Below are 19,493 nucleotides of genomic sequence, written 5' to 3'. Positions count from 1 at the left end.
ATCGCGTACCTAACAAAAATAACCTAACTATTCCTTCTAACTGTGTAGTAGGGCAAGTAAGGATCGAATCCCAAGAGACTATGGTTCATTCAATTAATCAGACTCAATTAATCACTAAGCACGTCACCAATCAATAATGGATGATAATAATCAACTAATATATTAAATAACACAATTAACTAGAGGAAATATTAATCAATAAACTAAAGCATCCAAGATCAAGCATTACCACGATTATGATTGATAAACTAATAAATCTACCCCCAATATATAAATCAATTGACAAGAAGAAAAGCAATCCCTAATAATAATACCAAAGGTCTCTTCCAAGTTATCAATGGCTTCCCAAATTAACTATCAAGCCTACTTCCGTGGAATCAAGCGAATAAGGGACATTAAACACCATGCCTAGATTCCTAATTATTCAATCATCTACTTCCGTGATGATCTTCAAACCCTTAATTGGAATAACCTAATCCCGTTAATACCCAACTTCCGTTGCAATAAGAACAAAGGGATGATAACAATACTAATTATTCCTAATCTAGTATTGGCATAAACACAATCAATTAAGCATGTCAATTGGGATTATTATTGGGGAATTTAAAGATCTACTTTATACATCAATCATAATCGAGCTTAGCAAGATCCCGGATTAAGGAAACTACTCACACATCATAATAAAATCAAAATCAAGTTCAAAAACAAGAAACAGTAAAGAAAACATATTTAGAGAACAGTGAATATCAGAAAAGAGTGAAGTAAGATAAATACCAATTACTCCAATTGAAAGAACTCAAATTGTTGATGAACAATTGATTAATCTGGGATTAAAAGATTGAAATTGCTTAAAGGAAATAAAACTAGGGTTCTTGAGAGTTTTCTAGGGCTTAAGGAGAAAAACTAATGAAAAACTCTCTTTAAAAGTTAATTACAAAAGGGTATTTATACCCTCAAAAGATAGAAATTCGGAAATAGCTGAAATCGCGCAATCTTGAACATCGCCCGGTCAGACCGGGCAAACCTCGCCCGATCGGGCGGAGGAAGGCTGCGTAAAATACGACAGTTTTCCTTCTTTGCCCGGTCAGACCGGGCGAACCTCGCCCGGTCGGGCGCGCGTAACACGTTTCCAGAATTGCATCTTCATAACTTGACTTCTTCATCGCCCGGTCTGACCGGGCGAAGCCTGCCCGATCGGGCGCGCGTTGCACCGTTCAGAATTGGGCTTCTTCCTGTGAACTCTTCATTGCCCGGTCTGCCCGGGCAAGCCATGCCCGGTCGGGCACTCCACATAAATTGCAGTTCTTGGCTATCAACTCTTCCGAATCTACTAAAAACACGTCCAATTGCCTAGAAACGCTTCATATTCCTGAAAAGCTTACTAAAACAATCGAATACACTAAAGAAGAGATTGTTAGCAAGAAATGGCTCCGTAGAGCTCAAAACCATATAAAATTACTAAGTAAAACCGGGGAAAACCATTGTATAAAACACGTATATCACTAACCATCCATCGTCATAACGTACGAGTATGAGTATCCCCACATATGGCGCCAAATGTTTTTGGTGTTTTTTAGATTTCCTCGGATACTGGTCACGCTCTCTTGGCAACGAGACGGTCCGACCTGCAAAACAACGAATATTTCGGTTGTCGGAATATTCGCCTCCGACCATGAAGTTAGTGATCGGAAGCGGAAAAGGCTAGAGAGAGAAAGTAGAGAGAAATTGGAGCTATTAATGCTCTTTTTGTTGTAATGTCTTAATCCACCCCTCCCATCATAAATGATTGGGGTATTTATAGGGGTGGGACTCGTCCATTCTAGGGTTTGTACCCTAGAATTGCGTGACGTGATTGGCTGCGCAATCAGTGAATGCCACGTATCATTTTGGGGGCGCCGCTTTGCGGCTTTCAATGATATCTCTCGGGATTTGGGCCCTGACGTTATTAGGCCTCTTTTGCATGCTGATTTAGGGGGAATACATGCCCTAAACACGTGACATCTTCCTATAACGACACGTGTTACCCTTTAACTAGGCCACGTGTCGCTACATGATTGGCCTGAACCTTTGAGAGCGCTTAAGCTGGTCGCGTGGCATCTTCTCACAGTGACACGTGTCACCCTATAACTGGGCCACGTGTCACTTCGGGACTGGTCCACGTATATGGGGTATTTTTACTCTCAACAAGGAGTATTCAGACCTGTAGTCCGTACACCTGAAGGTATAATACCAGTGGGATATAAATGGGTCTTTGTATGAAAAAGAAATGAAAATGATGACATTGTAAGATATAAGGCTCGATTAGTTACACAAGGATTCTCACAAAGACCCGGTATTGATTATGAGGAGACATACTCTCATGTGATGGATATGCAACTACTTTTAGATTTTTAATCAGTCTGGCAATAAGAGAAGGACTTGATTTACGCTTGATGGATGTAGTCAGAGCTTACATATATGGCCCACTGGATAATGACATTATATGAAACTCTTAGAAGGATTTAAACTGCCAGAAGCAGCAAATTCAGGTTCTCGAGAACAATACTCAATAAAATTGAATAGATCTCTATATGGATTGAAACAATCAGGGCGCATGTGGTATAATTGTCTAAGTGAGTAACTGTTAAAAGTTGGGTGAGTACTTGATGTTAAAGCACTTGATTTAGAAAAAAGATCCCTTTCGTCATCCCGAGAATGACGAAGAAATTATTGGTCCTGAAGTACCATATTTAAGTGCAATAGGGGCATTAATGTATCTTTCTTGCTAGTCATACACAACCCGACATATCATTTTTAGTAAATTTGTTAGCAAGATTTAGGTCATGCTCTACCCGAAGGCATTGGAATGGGGTTAAGCATGTACTTCTTTACCTTCAAGGTATGAAAGGTATATGTTTGTTTTTCTCTAATCTATCCATAGAAGGTTTGATTGGTTTTGCAGATGTAGGGTACATGTCTGATCCTCGTAATGCTAGATCACAAATTGGATATGTGTTTATGTGTAGAGGTACTTCTATTTCTTGGCGTTCTATGAAACAAACAATTGCAGCTACTTCTTCTAACCATGAAAATTTTTTGGCAATCCATGAGACTAGTCGTGAATGTGTATGGTTAAGGTCTGTAATTCAACATATTTAGACAGATTGTGGCATAAACTCCAAGAAAGAAGTTCCAACAATTTTATATGAGGATAATGCAGCATGCATTGCCCAGCTTTAGGAAGGGTATATCAAAGGTGATAGAATGAAGCAAATTTTACAAAATTCTTCTACACTCATGATCTCCAGAAAAATGGCGATGTAAAAGTCGTTAAGATTCACTCAAGTGAAAACTTGGAATATTTGTTTACTAAGGCGCTCCCAACAGCCACATTCAAAAAGTTAGCTTATGGCATTGGATTGCGTCGTCTTAAAGATCTCAAATGATGTAGTCATGAGAGGGAGTTAATGTGCGCTGCACTCTTTTTTCCTTAACCATGGTTTTTTCCCATTGGGTTTTCCTGTTAAGGTTTTTAACGAGGCAACATCTTATGTGCATTATAGTGTATTATTTTGTACGGAATTTTCTAGTAAATGTTAGTTATTGTTTTATTTAATATATAGTCATCCAAGGGGGAGTGTCACGAAAGATCTAAATGTGGATGACTATTATCCCATGTACTATCTAGAATACTCTAGAGTTGGGTATTTGATCTTATCCGTTGATGGAACCCTAAATAATATACATGTATATATATCCCGTACTAGATGGAATAAGTGAAACAACGTAACAAATTTTCCTATCTCTCTATATTTTCTCTTCCATATTTAACAAAAGTGACTTTATCTCTTATTGGTTTTGAGTTGATGGTCCTATGAGTTATACAGTCCGCTTATTGATTTTATTTTCGATATTGAAGTCAAGAATGAATGGAATCGAAGGATTGATGTAGTTGTTCATAAGTAAATGAAATTTTATTGGATTGGAAAATTGAAATTACCCCAAGAAATAACATATAACTAATATATAAAGCTAAACTTTTAGCCAGGTCACGATTTTGCGACACTTGGCGTTCCAACTTTTCGCCAAGTGTCGCGCTACGTTGGAGCGATTTAAATAGATTTCATAAGATAAAAAATATAGAATTTTAGGATAAAATTTTAAGTTTAGAATATTATTTTCGATAAAAGACCAATATTTTAGATATACAAATTGAATTATAATTTTATTTAAAAAAATTATTAGATTATAATTCTTAAAAATTATCATATAAATTTAATTTTTTATGTCATAATATTTTTTTTTTGGAGCGAAGGAATTAGTTTAAAGTGTAAAACATCTATTTATAATATATACTAATCGGTTAAAATAATATATTTCACAACTAATAGAATTTTATTACTACATAGACCTGTCAATTAGGGTTGAGTCATGAGTCATCTCGGATTGGGTCACTTTAGGTTACGAGTCAAGAAATATTCAAACTTTTCCCAAAGTTTTGGGTTCGGGTCAACCCAACGGATTTCGAACATTTATCTTATTTAATTTATTATTTGTTTATTTTTTTAATATATTAAATCGAACATTTCCACCAATATTAGTATTAGTCATTACATGTCTACTAGATAGTAAATCGTCACAAAAGCACATCAATAAACTCATTTTGTATCAATGGTATATTTTAAAATTTGACATATAGATTAAAAAATTTATCTTTTAATTCAATAAACAACCCGGGCATCGCACGGGCACAAAACTAGTGTTTAATATTAGTAATAAAATTATCATTTTTTTTGGAATGGAGTTATAAAATCATCATAGTGTTCAATAAATATATGTTTCGACAATATATATGCTGGATGGCTAAAATTAAAGAAGGTATTGATTTGAAGGAGTGGTAGATCTTAGCCAAACATATAAAAGGGGTCGGGATTTGAATATTTTACCTCTTACTTAAAACTAACCACTATATCCCAATATTTAATGAGTAAATTAAAATAAGAATATTTAAGTTCATTAACTACCCGTAAGAAAAAAAAGGAAAAATTGTTCGGAATAATCCGACCTTTGGCTCATCCACTCAAAATAATTCCACCTATCGATTATTTTTAAATAATCCGACCTTTAATGCCAATTCACTATAAATGGTCCAAGTGACTAGTAACCGGTTGGGTAGATAATTTATTTTTATTAAGTTTAATTTACAAATGTCATCACTAATTGGTCAAAAATAAGTTTTGATTTTAATTTTGTTTTGAAAATTGAGTATTACTAATTAACTTTAATTAACTACCCCTAAAAAAAACCTTTAATTAACTAAAAAAATAAAAATAAAACCATATCCAGCCACATCGCAACCCCAACAACCTCCCCGCCCCTACCATCGGCCTACACCAGGCCTATGGATGCCAGTCCCACCGCCACCAAACAGTTACACCGTTCGCCGATTAGTACCAACCACCCTTGTTCCGTCGCAACTAAAACACCACATCCCTCACATAATTTTAAGGTGTGGTAATAGGAGGTCGACGAAATCGGTAGGTTATGGGAAGGGGATCGGGGGCCAAAACTAGGGTGTGGGGAAGGGGAGGGGGCCGAGAAAGATACAGGGGAAGGGGATAGGGCCGGAAAAGGTACTGTGGTGGTTGTGGAGGGACTGAGGGAGGTCGAGATCGAGATGAGGAAGGGGTTTTTCGAGATGGTTGGTGGTTTAGTGGGGTGGGGATTCGACGGTTCAGGGGGAGGGAGACGACAGTTTAGGGGAGGGGAGAGCGGTCGGCGCGGCGCTCTGGCGTTGGTTGGCAGACAGGGGGTCGAGCTGGTAGGTGGTTGACAGGTGGGCGGCAGTAGAGGGTGGTTGGGATGATGGGGTGGTTTGTAATTAATTTAGTAATTTTTTTATTTTTACTTTAAAAAATAATAATAATTTTATTTTTTTGACCAATTAAATGTTAACACGTTTCATGTAACTTGCTATAACAAGTTAAATGACCGGTTGGGACTATTCATAGCGGATTGGTATTAAAGGCCAGATTATTTAAAAATAATCAAAATGTAGGATTATTTTCAACGGATGAGCCAAAGGTCGGATTATTCAAGAAATTTTTTCCAAAAAAAAAACCATTAATTAATTAATTATAATAATTTCTCGGGAACTAGGCCCCGAATGGCCCCTGGGAAGGTCCTCCTCTGCTTTGAAGGACTATAACTTTTGCAAGAAAAGAAGAGCAAGATCCAAGATAGCTTGAACAATTGTATTATTAAACAAATGATCGATCACTAATAAGTAGTTGCAAAAATGCAAAGTTATTGAAAATGGAGTGCACTTTTATTAGTAATTGGAAATATATCTAGGCCAATGTATTAGTTATTTAGGAGATTTTTTAATAGGCTAGATTTTTTTGAGGGATTTTTAATAGCATAGATTATTAACCACATCCTGAACACACAATTTTTTATGTGTTTAGAACTTGGAATATTCGAAACTCAATTTCTCATCTGAGTTCTCTATCTCCAAAATATTGTCTATTTTTCTCCAATCTTATTTAAATTTTGTTCTATTCATCATCTTTAAAGTTTTAAAAATAAAAAATAATAAAAATAAAAATAAAAAATAAAAATAAAAATAAAAAAACCTTTTACATACTAATGTTTTATAATGCTCTTAAAATCTACTAATTGCACGATAATTATAAAAAATGAGTGTAAAATTGTGGTATCAAAAACAAAAACATAACTTGATATCTCTATTGGGTAGAAAAGGCAAGCAAACAAGGGACAAGAGACGATCCTTAAATGACTAAGAGGATCATAGACACATAATTTATGACAAGTCTGATTCTTGTATGGGTTATGACTTATGAGTTACAGTGAAAAAACTATAAAAAGCAAACAATACCAATAGGATAAAAATGACCTTGTGAAAGTACATATTAATCAAGTCAATAACAAACCAAAACCATCTAAATAAGATAACAACATTGGGGATCAATTGAGGGTTCCGGTTGTACTATAATTACTCTTTCAAGCTAGCTAAATTGGTCTAATCTCCTACCAAAAATTAATTTTTTCATGGTTAGGGCTATCAACCAAGCATATCAATATACACGGTTAACACAAGCAAGCAAAGAAATTAGAATTGAAACAATAGTAAATCAACCTTATCTTAATCAGATTAAACTTAATCAAATTGAAATCAACCTAATCCAAAATCATCTGGCTTAAAATTATTCTGGTCAAATCCATTTTAAACCTGATCCGAATTTACCCAAATCAAATAGGACCGATTTAAAATTGACAAAAACCTAATTCGACAAACCTTGACCCAAATTTACCCATATCAAAGTGGGTTAAAACTTAAAAGAGTAACCTTAACCCAAATATATCCGAATTGCTGTAGGTCAACCGAAACTCCATCTGGTTACCCCAACTTACACTTCTAGTTGGCATGCCTTTTAAAGTAAATTTCTTATTCCCTAAAAAAAAGTCTAAATTTTTGAAATTTTGAAATCCATAAACGTTAAGTGCGTGTCAAAAAATGATGCATACGAGGGCACTGCATGTCGACAAGTGATGGCACGTGTGTGAATTAACATGCAACAAAGCAAACAAGTGTTGTGTTTTGTAGCAGACTTGCCTTCAGTTTTCACGTGCTCTTTTCTCTAAACCTTCCATTCTCCCACATGTTTTTTATAATTTATAACTCTGCCTAACTTTCAACCCTGATCATTTATATTCACTCCTCATTTTTCCTTCTTTCTCACTCTAAAATTATACTCTAAACAAATTTTAATCAAGATATTTATAAAATTAAATTAGTATGGATTATAATCTTGAGCTTGGCCTATCACCTTCTTCCACGTCTATCTCTTCTACCACTTCTACGATATCCACGTATGCACTTTCTCTCTCTAGAAGATAGATGTAAAATGTGATTATTGATTAATTAAGTGCTTTACTTAACTAATTGTTTTTAATTAACAGAGGTTCTATTGGAGATAATTTGAAGGAAGGACAGATGACCATTTTTTTTATAATGGAAAGATATGTGTTTGTGATGTTACTGAAGCTCAGGAATTTTTATTTTATTTTATGTTACCATTCATTTTATCTGTTTTTCATGTTTTTATAAAACAAAATTAATGGGTTGTTATTTTATTTTAATTTTTAAAGAATGGGGTTTTATTAGTTAAATGAAGTTTGATTCTTGTTTGAATATTCTAATTGGAATATTTTCAATTGCATGATGTAAATTCGGTGTACACACTCTAAGGGCTGGATCGGATCGGGTAGCTTATTATGCAATATAATTTTTTTTTTTTTTTTTTTTTTTTTTTTTTTTTTTTTTGAAGCATGCAATTTAAATATTTCATTTGATAAAAGATTAATTTAATTTCATGAATTTAATTAGATATTCTATGCAACAAGTAATGAAATTCTTTATCATGTGAGATCTTGTGTATAATTCTTCTCATGTTGTTCCATGATATACTCTTCAATTAATGTGGCAAAAGTCATAAAATTTACAAGCTTATATAATGGAAAACATTAATACGTACTCAAAACATTGCTATATTCTTTATAATGTGATTTTGAAATTTGAAATATATTTTATGATTTTATACTTGACCTCTCCAAACTCGACCTAGGTACTTCAATTGACGCCTCTAGATATAAGTTTTAAGATATGCATGGTCAAATCTTTAAATGCAATAAAGAAGAACCTTGTGAAAGAGAGACTACTTTATAATTCTTTCTTTATTTTACTTTAGCAAAAATAATTTCTTTTTAGTAAAAATTAAGTTAAGTGAAAATAATTTTAGTTAGACTGGTAAAAATCAATTTTTGTAAAGAAGAAATTTAGCAGAGAATCAGTAAAAAAAATAATTTTAGTCAGCAAAATTAATTTTAATTAATTAGTTCACCAAAAATAATTTTAGTTCGGTAAAAATAATTTCACTTCAGCAATAAAAATTTAAGAGGGTCTAAAACACTTATTATTATTATTATTATTATTATTATTATTATTATTATTATTATTATTATTATTATTATTATTTTATGTTTCACCCGAGGTTCACCCTTTGGGCTATTCCGGATTCGGAGATCAGAAACCCTATTATTATTTGTATGAACTTTTGTATTTTTGAAATTATTTTTAATTATCTTTTGATCTTATACATACAAGTAATAAAAATAATTAACAACATACTGTATGGCATCAATTAATTTATTTGTCTATTGTATAAAAACATTTATAAAACGTTGATATAATTGTATTTTATTTGAAAGTATACATTGTAATAAATCTGACAAGCTCTTACTATATTTTTCCTTATTAATGAACTACATAGATGGTCCAAAGAGAATAGGTGAATAGAGTGAAATTTAAGTCCAAATAGTACTATAAAGTAAGAACTGAAGAAATAATTAATTATGGAACAGAGATCGTGGGAGTAACATTACATTAATTATGTGGGGCTATGATCTTTTCTTACCAGTTGGTTGTTGATGTAATAGTGATTGGGATTACACTTGGTAGGGATGACTCGTATTCGATCCCCCACGACAACAATCGGGAAGGGACTTGAACCTAACCACCCAGAACTGATCCTCGAATCCGAATTAGCCCATCGGGTGAATCGGGTGGAACACCCAAAAAAAAATACTCTTCTTACATGATGGTATGCCAATATCATACCTGCCTATTAACATTTTGTTCTCATTTTGATGATTGATTTTCATTTAATTATAAAACATAATTTTAGGTTAGTTGGGTGTAAGACACATTTCATATTTTCTATGCTCCTCTCACATAGAAATTATTTCATTCTTTCAATAATTAATAGGTGACATTATGAAGTGATCTAGAAAACCTATCAATGTGAACAATATGTTCCAAAAGTATTACCACGTAATTTTATCTCTAAAATGAGCTAACTAGATTTGTGTCTATTATATATACAGGAAAAATGTGTAATAAATCTAGCAAGCGGAAAAACAACAGAAGGAATGTGTAAATCTCCGGCCACAACAGGAAGACCATATCTCAACGTTACAATCGCATCGCAACAAATCTCAAAGATTGCCACAAACCGGCCTTTCGAGATCGTTGAGACAATTTCTCGAAAAGCGAAAGCATCGGATCCAAGCTACATCTCCTTATCATCTTTAATTTGAAGTTAAGAACTTGTTTAGTCAAAGCAAATTAGATACTAGTTAGTAATTGACAAAATAGATTGACTTGTTGGTTTTTAGCAACCCCTTTTTGCCCTTTCAAAGGGTTTACTAATTAAGAGGCTTCGTATGCTCTAGTAATTTTTTGGTTCTTTTGGTAAGATTAATTACCTAACTACCTTTTTTGATCGATTGATGGAGTATGTAGGGTGGTGTGAATGTGTGATGATGTAGTGGATAATTTTAAGTGATATGGCCCATAATTGTTTCGTAAGATGAGTTAGTACTTTAATTTCTAGTGTTCAAGAATATTATGTCTCGATCTACTGACTGACCATATCACTACAAGAAAAAAATCAAAGAGGGCGATAAACATTGATCAAGGAGGGCGAGGGCGAAATTATAATTGCCCTTTTATTACAAAGCAAAGAGGGCCAATGTTACTTTCGTCTTTATACTTCAAAGCAAACAGGGCAAATTTATTTTTCGTCCTCTATAATATAGCAAAGAGGGCGAATTCACAAAATCGTCCTCTATAATAGAGCAAAGAGGTCGAAATCCAGTTTCGCCCTCGTTGTTCAATAAAATAACAAAGTGAACGTTTTTTTTATTTTACAAAACAAAAAAAAAACAAACAGTTTTATTTTCGCCCTTGGTCAATAGCAAAGAGGGAGAATTCCTTTTTTGCCCTCGTTGGTTAATAAACATTTTAATAAAATAAAACAAAGGTTTTCTCTATCAAAACAAAAGGACATAAAAAATTAAACGTTTTCTCTCTGAATGTTTTCCCCCAAAAATGTATGAACCCCAAATCGCAAATCGCAAATCTATGATTCTTCGCTCTAATTCTTTGACCTAATTCTTCGCTCTAATTCTTCACTCCTAATAGACGTTCAGATTCATTGCTCGAAGTCGGTCAGATTGCAAGTCAGATTTCGCTCCAAATCATTGCTCGAAGTCGCTCTAATTGTGTCTCAAAATTTTGGTAAATTTTGGCTCAAAACTATATGATTAAGCTCTTAATTTGTTGATTTTTTTTTGTCAATTTTTTCCTGCATGTTAATATTGCTCTAAATTTGTTGATTTTTTTATTGTCAATTTGTTCCTGCATGTTAGTATTGCTCTACATTTGTCAATTTTTTTTGTCAATTTGTTAATTCTGCAAGTTTTTGGGAGTTGTTATTTATGCTAGTAATGTCAGATAGATTATGGAGAAGCTAATCAGAATTATTCGTATTTTATCAGCGGTTTATCGAATTAATTGCTTAATTGATCGTATGAGGTATTGATTACTGTGAATTGGGATAATTGTAATTTGTTTTGATTACTATGAATTGTGATAATTGATTACTCTATCTGAAAATATGCGCATGTGCCATCTTAGTTGCTAAAGCTGCTGTTTATATTATAGTATTATACTAGCTAGTAGTGAGCCAGTGAGGTAATATTCACCAAACATCCAAGGGTATAACAGTGTACATTTAAATTGACTACAAGGTTACTAATTAATCTTATAAAAGCATACATTAGGTGAAATAATATGATGAAACTGATGATCAAGTAAAAGGTTGCCCAACATTGCAGTAAGCTAAAAGTATTATAATTAATTTAGTACTCACTAATGAATTTAAGTTTGATAGAAAGTGTGATGTTTTTTAAACATGGATGATTAAAAAGATGCATGTATCCACCTTTTTTTATAACAGTGTGGTATACTTATATATTGTTTTATGTAATATAGAATAGATAATGATAGAAGTTGGATGCATGTTCAAGGGTTGAATGGTAGGCTTCAACCAAGTTACCGAAATGGTGTTAAATACTTTCTTGATTTTGCTTTCAAGGACACTAACCCTAATTCTAGGGATAAGAAGAGGTGTCCTTGTTTGAATTGTCTAAATTAATTTGACCATGACCGAGCGACAATGCATGTTTATCTCCTTCGAGTGGGAATAGACCCTGATTACAATCCATGGGTATTCCATGGGGAGGAACAATCCCTTGACATCGGTGAGATGGAGATGTCCGAGGAGGAAGGTGATGAGTTATATGATGAAGGTCCTCTTGTATCAGAAGAGATGGCTTCTTTGGTACATGATGCGACAAATGTAGTGCCAGAGGAGCACGACGGGGATGGAGGGGATGGAGATTGTTCTGAGATTCCCGATAAATTTTATAGATTGATGAAAGATGCAGAAGAAGAGCTATGTTTGGGTTGTAAAACATTTTCAAGGCTTGAATTCATTGTAACTCTTTTACACCTTAAGGTTAGTGGGGGTTGGAGTGAGAAATCATTTAATAGGCTTCTTAGTGCATTACAAAAGGCCTTTAACTATGACCCAAACTTTCCAAAAAGCTCTTATGAAGCCAAGAAGTACACAAAAGACCTTGGGTTGAATTATGTGAAGATTCATGCTTGTGTCAATCATTGCATACTTTATAGAAAATAGTATGAAAATGTTGATTCATGCCTTATTTGTGAGGAGTCTAGATGGAAGGAAGGTAGCGGTGAATTTGATGATAGTGTTACTTTCTCAGAATCTCAAGGGGCCTCACAAAGAATGCCTAAAGTACCTCGTATGGTTCTTCGCCATTTTCCTTTAGTGCCAAGGCTTCAAAGGCTTTTCATGTCATTGAAAATTGCAAAGCACATGCGATGGCATAAAGAGAGGCAACAACTTGATGACAACATATTAAGGCACCCATCCGATTCAATGGCATGGAAGAAGCTTGATGAGTCATTTCCGGAGTTTACAATCGATCCACGTAATGTGAGATTAGGTCTTTCGACTGATGGCTTTAATCTTGGTGGACATTTTGGCGCTAATTATAGCATTTGGCCAATGTTTTTGGTGCCATATAATCTTCCACCATGGATGTGCATGACAAGTCCATACATCATGTTGTCACTCCTAATTCCCGGTCCCAAGTCTCCTGGAATAGATATTGATGTGTTCTGAGAACCATTGATTGATGGACTTCAAGAATTATGGGAAGTTGGGGTGAAAACTTATGATTCACATAGTCGCCAAAACTTTACAGTGAAGGCAGCCCTATTGTGGACAATGAGTGATTTTCCCGCTTATGGAAATTTGTGTGGTTGGAGTAATTCTGGTAAACTTGCTTGTCCATCATGTCACAAAGATACCTCACACGAGAGATTGAAGCTTGGAAGGAAAGAATTCTTTGATGGTACTAGAAGATTCTTGGATCCTGATCATAGATGGAGAATGGATAGAAAATCTTTTAATGGAGAAACAGAAAGACGACCACCTCCTATCCCTTTGTCGGGGGATGAAATAGTAGAAGCATTTGATGGTGTTCCGAATGTGATATTTGGGAAGAAGAGAAAGAGAACTCAAAGATACTTATTTGACCAATGGAAGAAGTTTAGTACCTCCTTTAGACTCCCTTATTGGAGTAAGCTTTTGGTAAGGCATAACTTAGATGTGATGCACATTGAAAAAAAATATTTGTGATAGTATCTTAGCAACTGTACTTGATATTCTTAATAAGAAAAAGGACACTTTGAACGTACGAAAGGATTTGTTGAAGTTGAACATGCATGAGAAATTGAGACCTATCAAGATAGGTGATAAATATGCAATTCCTATAGCTCCTTATCAATTGACATTGCTTGAGAGGCGTAGAGTATCGGAGTGGTTGTCTAAGGTTAAAGTGCCAGATGGTTACTCTTCTAACATAGCTCGATGTGCAAGTGTAGAAGATGGAAAAATCTCGAACATGAAAAGCCATGATTGTCATGTTTTTATGCAAGATTTGCTTACACCGGCATTTCAAGGCATTTTGCCTAAGCAAGTGTTAGAACCTTTGGTTGAGCTAAGCTTGTTTTTTAAGCAATTGTGCTCCAAAACTCTAAAAATTGATGTGTTGGAGCGATTGGAAAAGAGTATTGCAATAACTCTTTGTAAGCTTGAAAAGGTGTTTGTTCCATCATTCTTTGATATTATGATTCACCTCCCAATCCACTTGGCTACTGAGGCCAAGCTTGCTGGGCTAGTGCAATATTGTTGGCAATATCGATTTGAAAGGTAATCTTGTGGCTCATTTACATTTATATGTGATTGTTTAATTTGTGGCATCATTTAATAAGGTTATTTCTCGTAGGGAAATGTACACCATGAAGCCGCCTACTGCAACTAACAAAGCTCAACCAGAAGGCTCTATAGCTAATGCCCGTATAATGGAAGAATGTCTTACCTTCGTCTCTAGATATTTAAGTGGTGTTGAGACAAAATTCAATCGCATGAGTAGAAATGACTTGGATAAGAATTATCATTCTCCATTGTTTTAACTATCCGTTTTTCAAAACAAGGGAAATCCATTAGGTAGAAGAACATTCAAGCAATTGAGCATTTTAGATTGGGAGCAAGCTCAATTAAATGTTCTTATGAATTGTCCAGAAGTACAACCATTTGTGGAGTAAGGCTTCTATATCTTTTTATTCTTTTAATCATTAATTCATCATTATGTGAAAAGAAGCTTGTTGCTATTCCATCTTTTGTCTTTTTTTTTTTAAATCTCAAACTTATGTAAAATAAGCTACTGGTTTTATAAGTCTATTTCTGTTTTTGTTTTCTATTTCTGTCTATAATTTTATTTTGTTTTTTGTTTCTGTTTTCTGTTTTTGTTGTTTGTTTTTTGTTTTGCTGTTTATTTTCTGTTTTCTATTAAGTATTATTCATCATCTGGTAAGTTTACTACTTAACTCACTGTATGTTTTATATGTCAAAATTTGTTATATCAATTTTGTTTTCTGTTTCTGTTGTTTGTTTTCTGTTTCTGTTGTTTGTTTTCTGTTTCTGTTTTCTGTTTTGCTATTTATTTTCTGTTTCCTATTTATGATTTTGTTTTATATTTATGATTTTGTAGGGTCAATGAATCTGGAGACTCAATCATCATTATCGCAATTAGATTCTAATAATAATAGTAATGAGTTTGTAGGGTCGACCTCTCAACAACCTAAGAAAAGAAAAGGTAATGTGTTCTATTTTCTGTTCTGTTTTCTATTTATAGTTCTATTTCCTAGCTGATTTGTGTAATGTATTTTCAATTAGGTCCCTTTCGTGGTCCAAGTAGAGCACTCAAGTATAAAAAGTTGCAAAGCATTCAACCCGGAAAGCTCAAGGTTAATATTCCTCCAGCATTAGGAGCTGTTGTGGGTGAGCGTGAAAATCAATTTGTTGCTGAGTGTGCTTACTGGGTGAAGGAGATTTTCCCCCTTGATGTTCCTAAATGGAGTGATATGCCTGAAGGGATTTCAGATCGATTATATGCAAGGATTAAGGTATATAATCTTGCAAATTCAATCTTAATGACTCTCTAAAATGTTTGGAGTGGTGCATGTTGACTGAGTTGCATGATTCTGTTCTGTTTTCTAGTTTTCATGGAAAATATTCCGTTGCTAAATACTTTTGGGATTAGCATGGGACTAATTAACTTTATGTAACTATGAATTATGATCAATATTTATCATCAAACAAGGGGATAAAGGTGTGCATAAGTGATTATTTCTTAGGCTTAATTGAAATGTCAGTTGGTATTGTAATTTTTGGGTCTGCTGATTTAGTACTTTTGATTGTTCCTTTATGCTTTTTTTCTGCTATTATTAGACAAACACTTGTAGTCAAAGTTCATATCACTAAATTTAAATATTCTTGTAGTCAAAGTACGAATTGGGTGAAGGTGCACACATTTGCAAAGCAATAAAGATTCAATGCTCCACCCTTTATAGGCATTGGAGAGAAAGGTTGAAGGCTGACTATTTTTCAAATAGAAAATCTTTATTAGAGGCGGAGCGTGCTTGCCCACCTTCAATAAATCTTGACTAATGGAAGTGGCTTGTTTATAACTATTGGAGCTCTCCTAAGCAGAAGGTAAGTAATAGGAATGCTCTTGTAATCAAAATTCTGCAATTTGCATTTCTTCCCCTTACTAATCCTATATGCTATTTTGTAACCTTTAGGAAGGGAGTGAGAAGAATCGGGCTAATGCTCTTGCAAAGAAGATCAAGTTGACATGTGGTGCGAAATCAACAACTTGCATAATTTATGAATTGGTGAGTATAAATGTTTAAATTAATCTGATCATTTAGATGATCTTCTGGTTCAGTTTCTGTTTTTGACCATCCTAATCTGAATCTTAATTTCTGGTTCTGTTTTCCTTTAATTTGGATATCAAATAATCAGTTACCAATTAGTAACACAGTCTGTTGGTGGAATTTTCATTGTGGTTACATCAGATGATCTTCTGGCTCACATTTCTAGTTTTGTTGCTCTGATTATTATTGTTTCCTAAATGGATTGATCTTACTGAAATTAAAGTGTATGTATATGATTTGATAGGAACTTGAGGCACAAGCTTGTGAAAATGAGAATGAGGTCACCGAAATCAATGGTTCTAGTTCAAATGTAACCACTGCATCCAAAGCTAATGATGATCCCATGTATTTAAAGTTATGGGAGAAGTCAAAGAGGTATATTGAATATTTGTCTAATGCACGAACACTTTTTTTTTCTTTATTTTAAAATTCTTACTTTGTTTTATCTTGTAAGGCATAAAAATGGGAAGTTTGACGATGAGGCCGAGGAGAAGTTCAAGGAATTAAGGGAGTTGCATGAGAAAGAAATTAGTGAAAAGGGGGTTGATAATCTTACTCTTGAAGAAGCTTATGTGAAGGTTCTTGGACATCGTTCAGGTTATGCCCGTGGTTTAGGCAAAGGGCACCCGGTGTCGTCTAAAGATGGAAAGATAGGGAGAGCTGAGCTGGAACATAATGTTGAAAAACTACAAAATGAAAATAATATTATGCGAGCTGAATTGGAAGCGTCTAAGAAGAAACAAGAAGACCTAGAACAAAAGCTTCGGTTAATCATGGAGAAGATTGGCCTTGATGCTTGATAGAGGTAATATTTTCTAGCTCACTCTTTGCATAAAATTGCCTTGTGGATGCATTTTCAAGCCATGAATGTTTCCTTGAATTTTAATATTCTTATGTATATATGGTACTAAACATGACAGAATGTCCTACATTGCTATTTCTTCCAACTTGTTTACCTCTGTTGGTTGCTCTTTATATATGTTTTTCTCAGTAACTGAATCAGTACTCTCTTTTTTTATGTTCGAGTAAATTAAAGTATCAACAGTTTCAGCCTTGTATTTCATGCTCTATGTTTTGCCTGTTTTTTTGCTAGTGGTTTTGATAGGATTAGTTGTTATTGTTGCCTATCAGTCATGATCTCATGAATATAGGCCTCTGTAAGTGCACATATACGGTCATGGTACTCATATTTTGAGGACAACTTGATATAACCTTCTATATTATGGAAAAAAGGATTTAACTTCCAAACCTTCTGTTTATGGGATTAAAATGGGATAATAATTTGGTCTTGTGCTAGCTATGTTGCATGAAATTTTCAGACCTAGAACGAGAAGTCTAATATTGCTTTTCGTGTTCTTCTCTTTTTCTGTAACAACTTTAATTTAAACATCAACCTTCTATATCCTCATTTTTTTGTCTGAGTACCTGCTTCACCTCAAAACTATCCTAGCAAAGTGAGAAAAAAAGTTTATAGTTTGGGCGAAACCTCCTCTAAAACCTCAGTCGTGTAAGCTGTTGAAGCCACTAAACCCTTGAAACCCAAGAGAGAAGCAAAAATGAACAGAGTTGTGTCATTGTTGAAGAAGAACAAAGCTTTGAATTCCATTTTATACAATAATGTCAAGGGATTTCTGAATAATTCCAGCAGTTGCAGACCTTCTTCTTCTAATGAAGGATTTAGATTCTTCTCCTCTGCAATTGGTTCTGCTGCTTCAATTACTGCTCGAAATGCTGCCATTTCTAGCTTCCGATCTTATCCCAAGGTTTTTTCTTGCTTAATTTTTCTGGGTTCTTCTGCATTTTCCCTGAATTTGTCAATTTTTTCTGGGATCATGAATTTTTTTTATGATTATTCTAGCACAAATTTTGCTGTTATATTCTTTTTTTTTTTTTTTTTGGAGATTTGTGACTTTTTTGGGGCAATTATCTATTTGGGTGCTTAAAAAATTGGAGTATGAAATTTTCAGACCTAGATACGAGCCTTTTTTCATTCACCATAAGGTGTTTATTACTATTGTTGTTGTTGGTGGTGGTGGTGAGCTTTTTTTTACTTGGTATTTAAGATTGATAACAATGAATTTTGGCTGAACTGCTGAAGGCATTTGCAGCTTTGATTATCTAAACAACTATAGAGAATTATTTTTTATTATTTTTTATATTTTTTTGTTCATTGCTTTAGTGACTGATGGATCAATGTGTTTTCCTTCATGAATGCAGAGTGTGATTGCTAATGATATTGATATGGAGAAAGCTTTGTTGTTACTTAATGAACCGGATGTGAAAAGATCTGGTCGACCAAAGGGTAAAAAGCGCTTGGAAGAAGAAGCTGTCCATGACCTTTATTAATTTACATTAGTTTTATTTTTGTCAAGTTTGCAGTTAGGGGATCAAGTCAATGTTTTGGGGATGGAGGACACCAAAAGGCTAGTTGCAAGGATGAGAAGATTGCTTGATAGACAACTTGGTTAATACTTTTGTATATATTTACTAGAAAACTTGGTTAATACTTTTGTATATATAATGACCAAATTAAAATTTATGCCTATTAGCACCTATTATAGAAAATTTAAGCCTATTGGCACCTAGAATTATTATTTTAAAAAAAAAAAATTTGAACAAAGTGGGCGACTTTGATTTTGCCCTTTAAAAATTGATCAAACAGGGCGAATTTTGAGCAAGGAGGGCAACATGAATTGACTTGTTTGAGTTGCTTTATAGAGGGCAAAAAGAATTTTCGTCTTGCTTGATTCAATCAAAGAGGGCGAAAATTTTGCCCTATTTGATTTTGATCAAAGAGGGCGAAATTTTTTGCCCTATTTGATTTTGATCAAAGAGGGCGAAATTTTATGCCTTCTTTGATATTTAACAAAGAGGGCGAAAAATTTGTATGCCCTTTGAAGCTAATAGGACGAAGCTAATAGGGCGACTTGGGGGCGATTTCAAAATCGCCCTTTTTGCCTAATAAGGCGAAATTTGAATCTAAGAGGGCGATTTAAATTGCCCTCTTTGATATAATATCTTGTAGTTTATATTACGTATTAGTTTAATAGAATTAAAGAAGTTGGCCCTATGAAGTGTGTGAGCAATGCAATGGCGGCTTAACTTAGGCCATGTTCTTCTTCTATGCACGACATGATTAATTTAAGCACAATCAAACATGATTTAAGCATATGAGCACAATATGACACGGTGGCACGTGGGCTTGTTGTATATGATG

General features: G+C 34.1%; 1 long non-coding RNA gene across 3 annotated transcripts; it reads left to right on the top strand.

The window, feature by feature from the left end:
* Positions 1-10,691: 10,691 nt before the first annotated feature.
* On the top strand, positions 10,692-18,864 carry LOC110708006. Of its 3 annotated transcripts, XR_002508633.1 has the most exons (10): positions 10,692-11,140; positions 11,897-14,207; positions 14,284-14,598; positions 15,049-15,153; positions 15,234-15,463; positions 15,840-16,052; positions 16,142-16,234; positions 16,521-16,651; positions 16,731-17,081; positions 18,494-18,864. It is a non-coding gene; the product is annotated as an uncharacterized LOC110708006 (long non-coding RNA). The 3 variants fall into 3 exon arrangements; XR_002508630.1 differs by having other exon boundaries at positions 10,727-14,207; XR_002508638.1 differs by lacking the exons at positions 11,897-14,207; positions 14,284-14,598 and having other exon boundaries at positions 10,757-11,140.
* The last annotated feature ends 629 nt before the right edge of the window (positions 18,865-19,493 follow it).

This window comes from Chenopodium quinoa, unplaced genomic scaffold, assembly GCF_001683475.1.
Source record: "Chenopodium quinoa cultivar QQ74 unplaced genomic scaffold, ASM168347v1, whole genome shotgun sequence".
NCBI classification, from domain to species: domain Eukaryota; kingdom Viridiplantae; phylum Streptophyta; class Magnoliopsida; order Caryophyllales; family Amaranthaceae; genus Chenopodium; species Chenopodium quinoa.
Note: the sequence above shows the minus strand (reverse complement) of the source record. Positions and strands in the feature narration are given on the sequence as shown.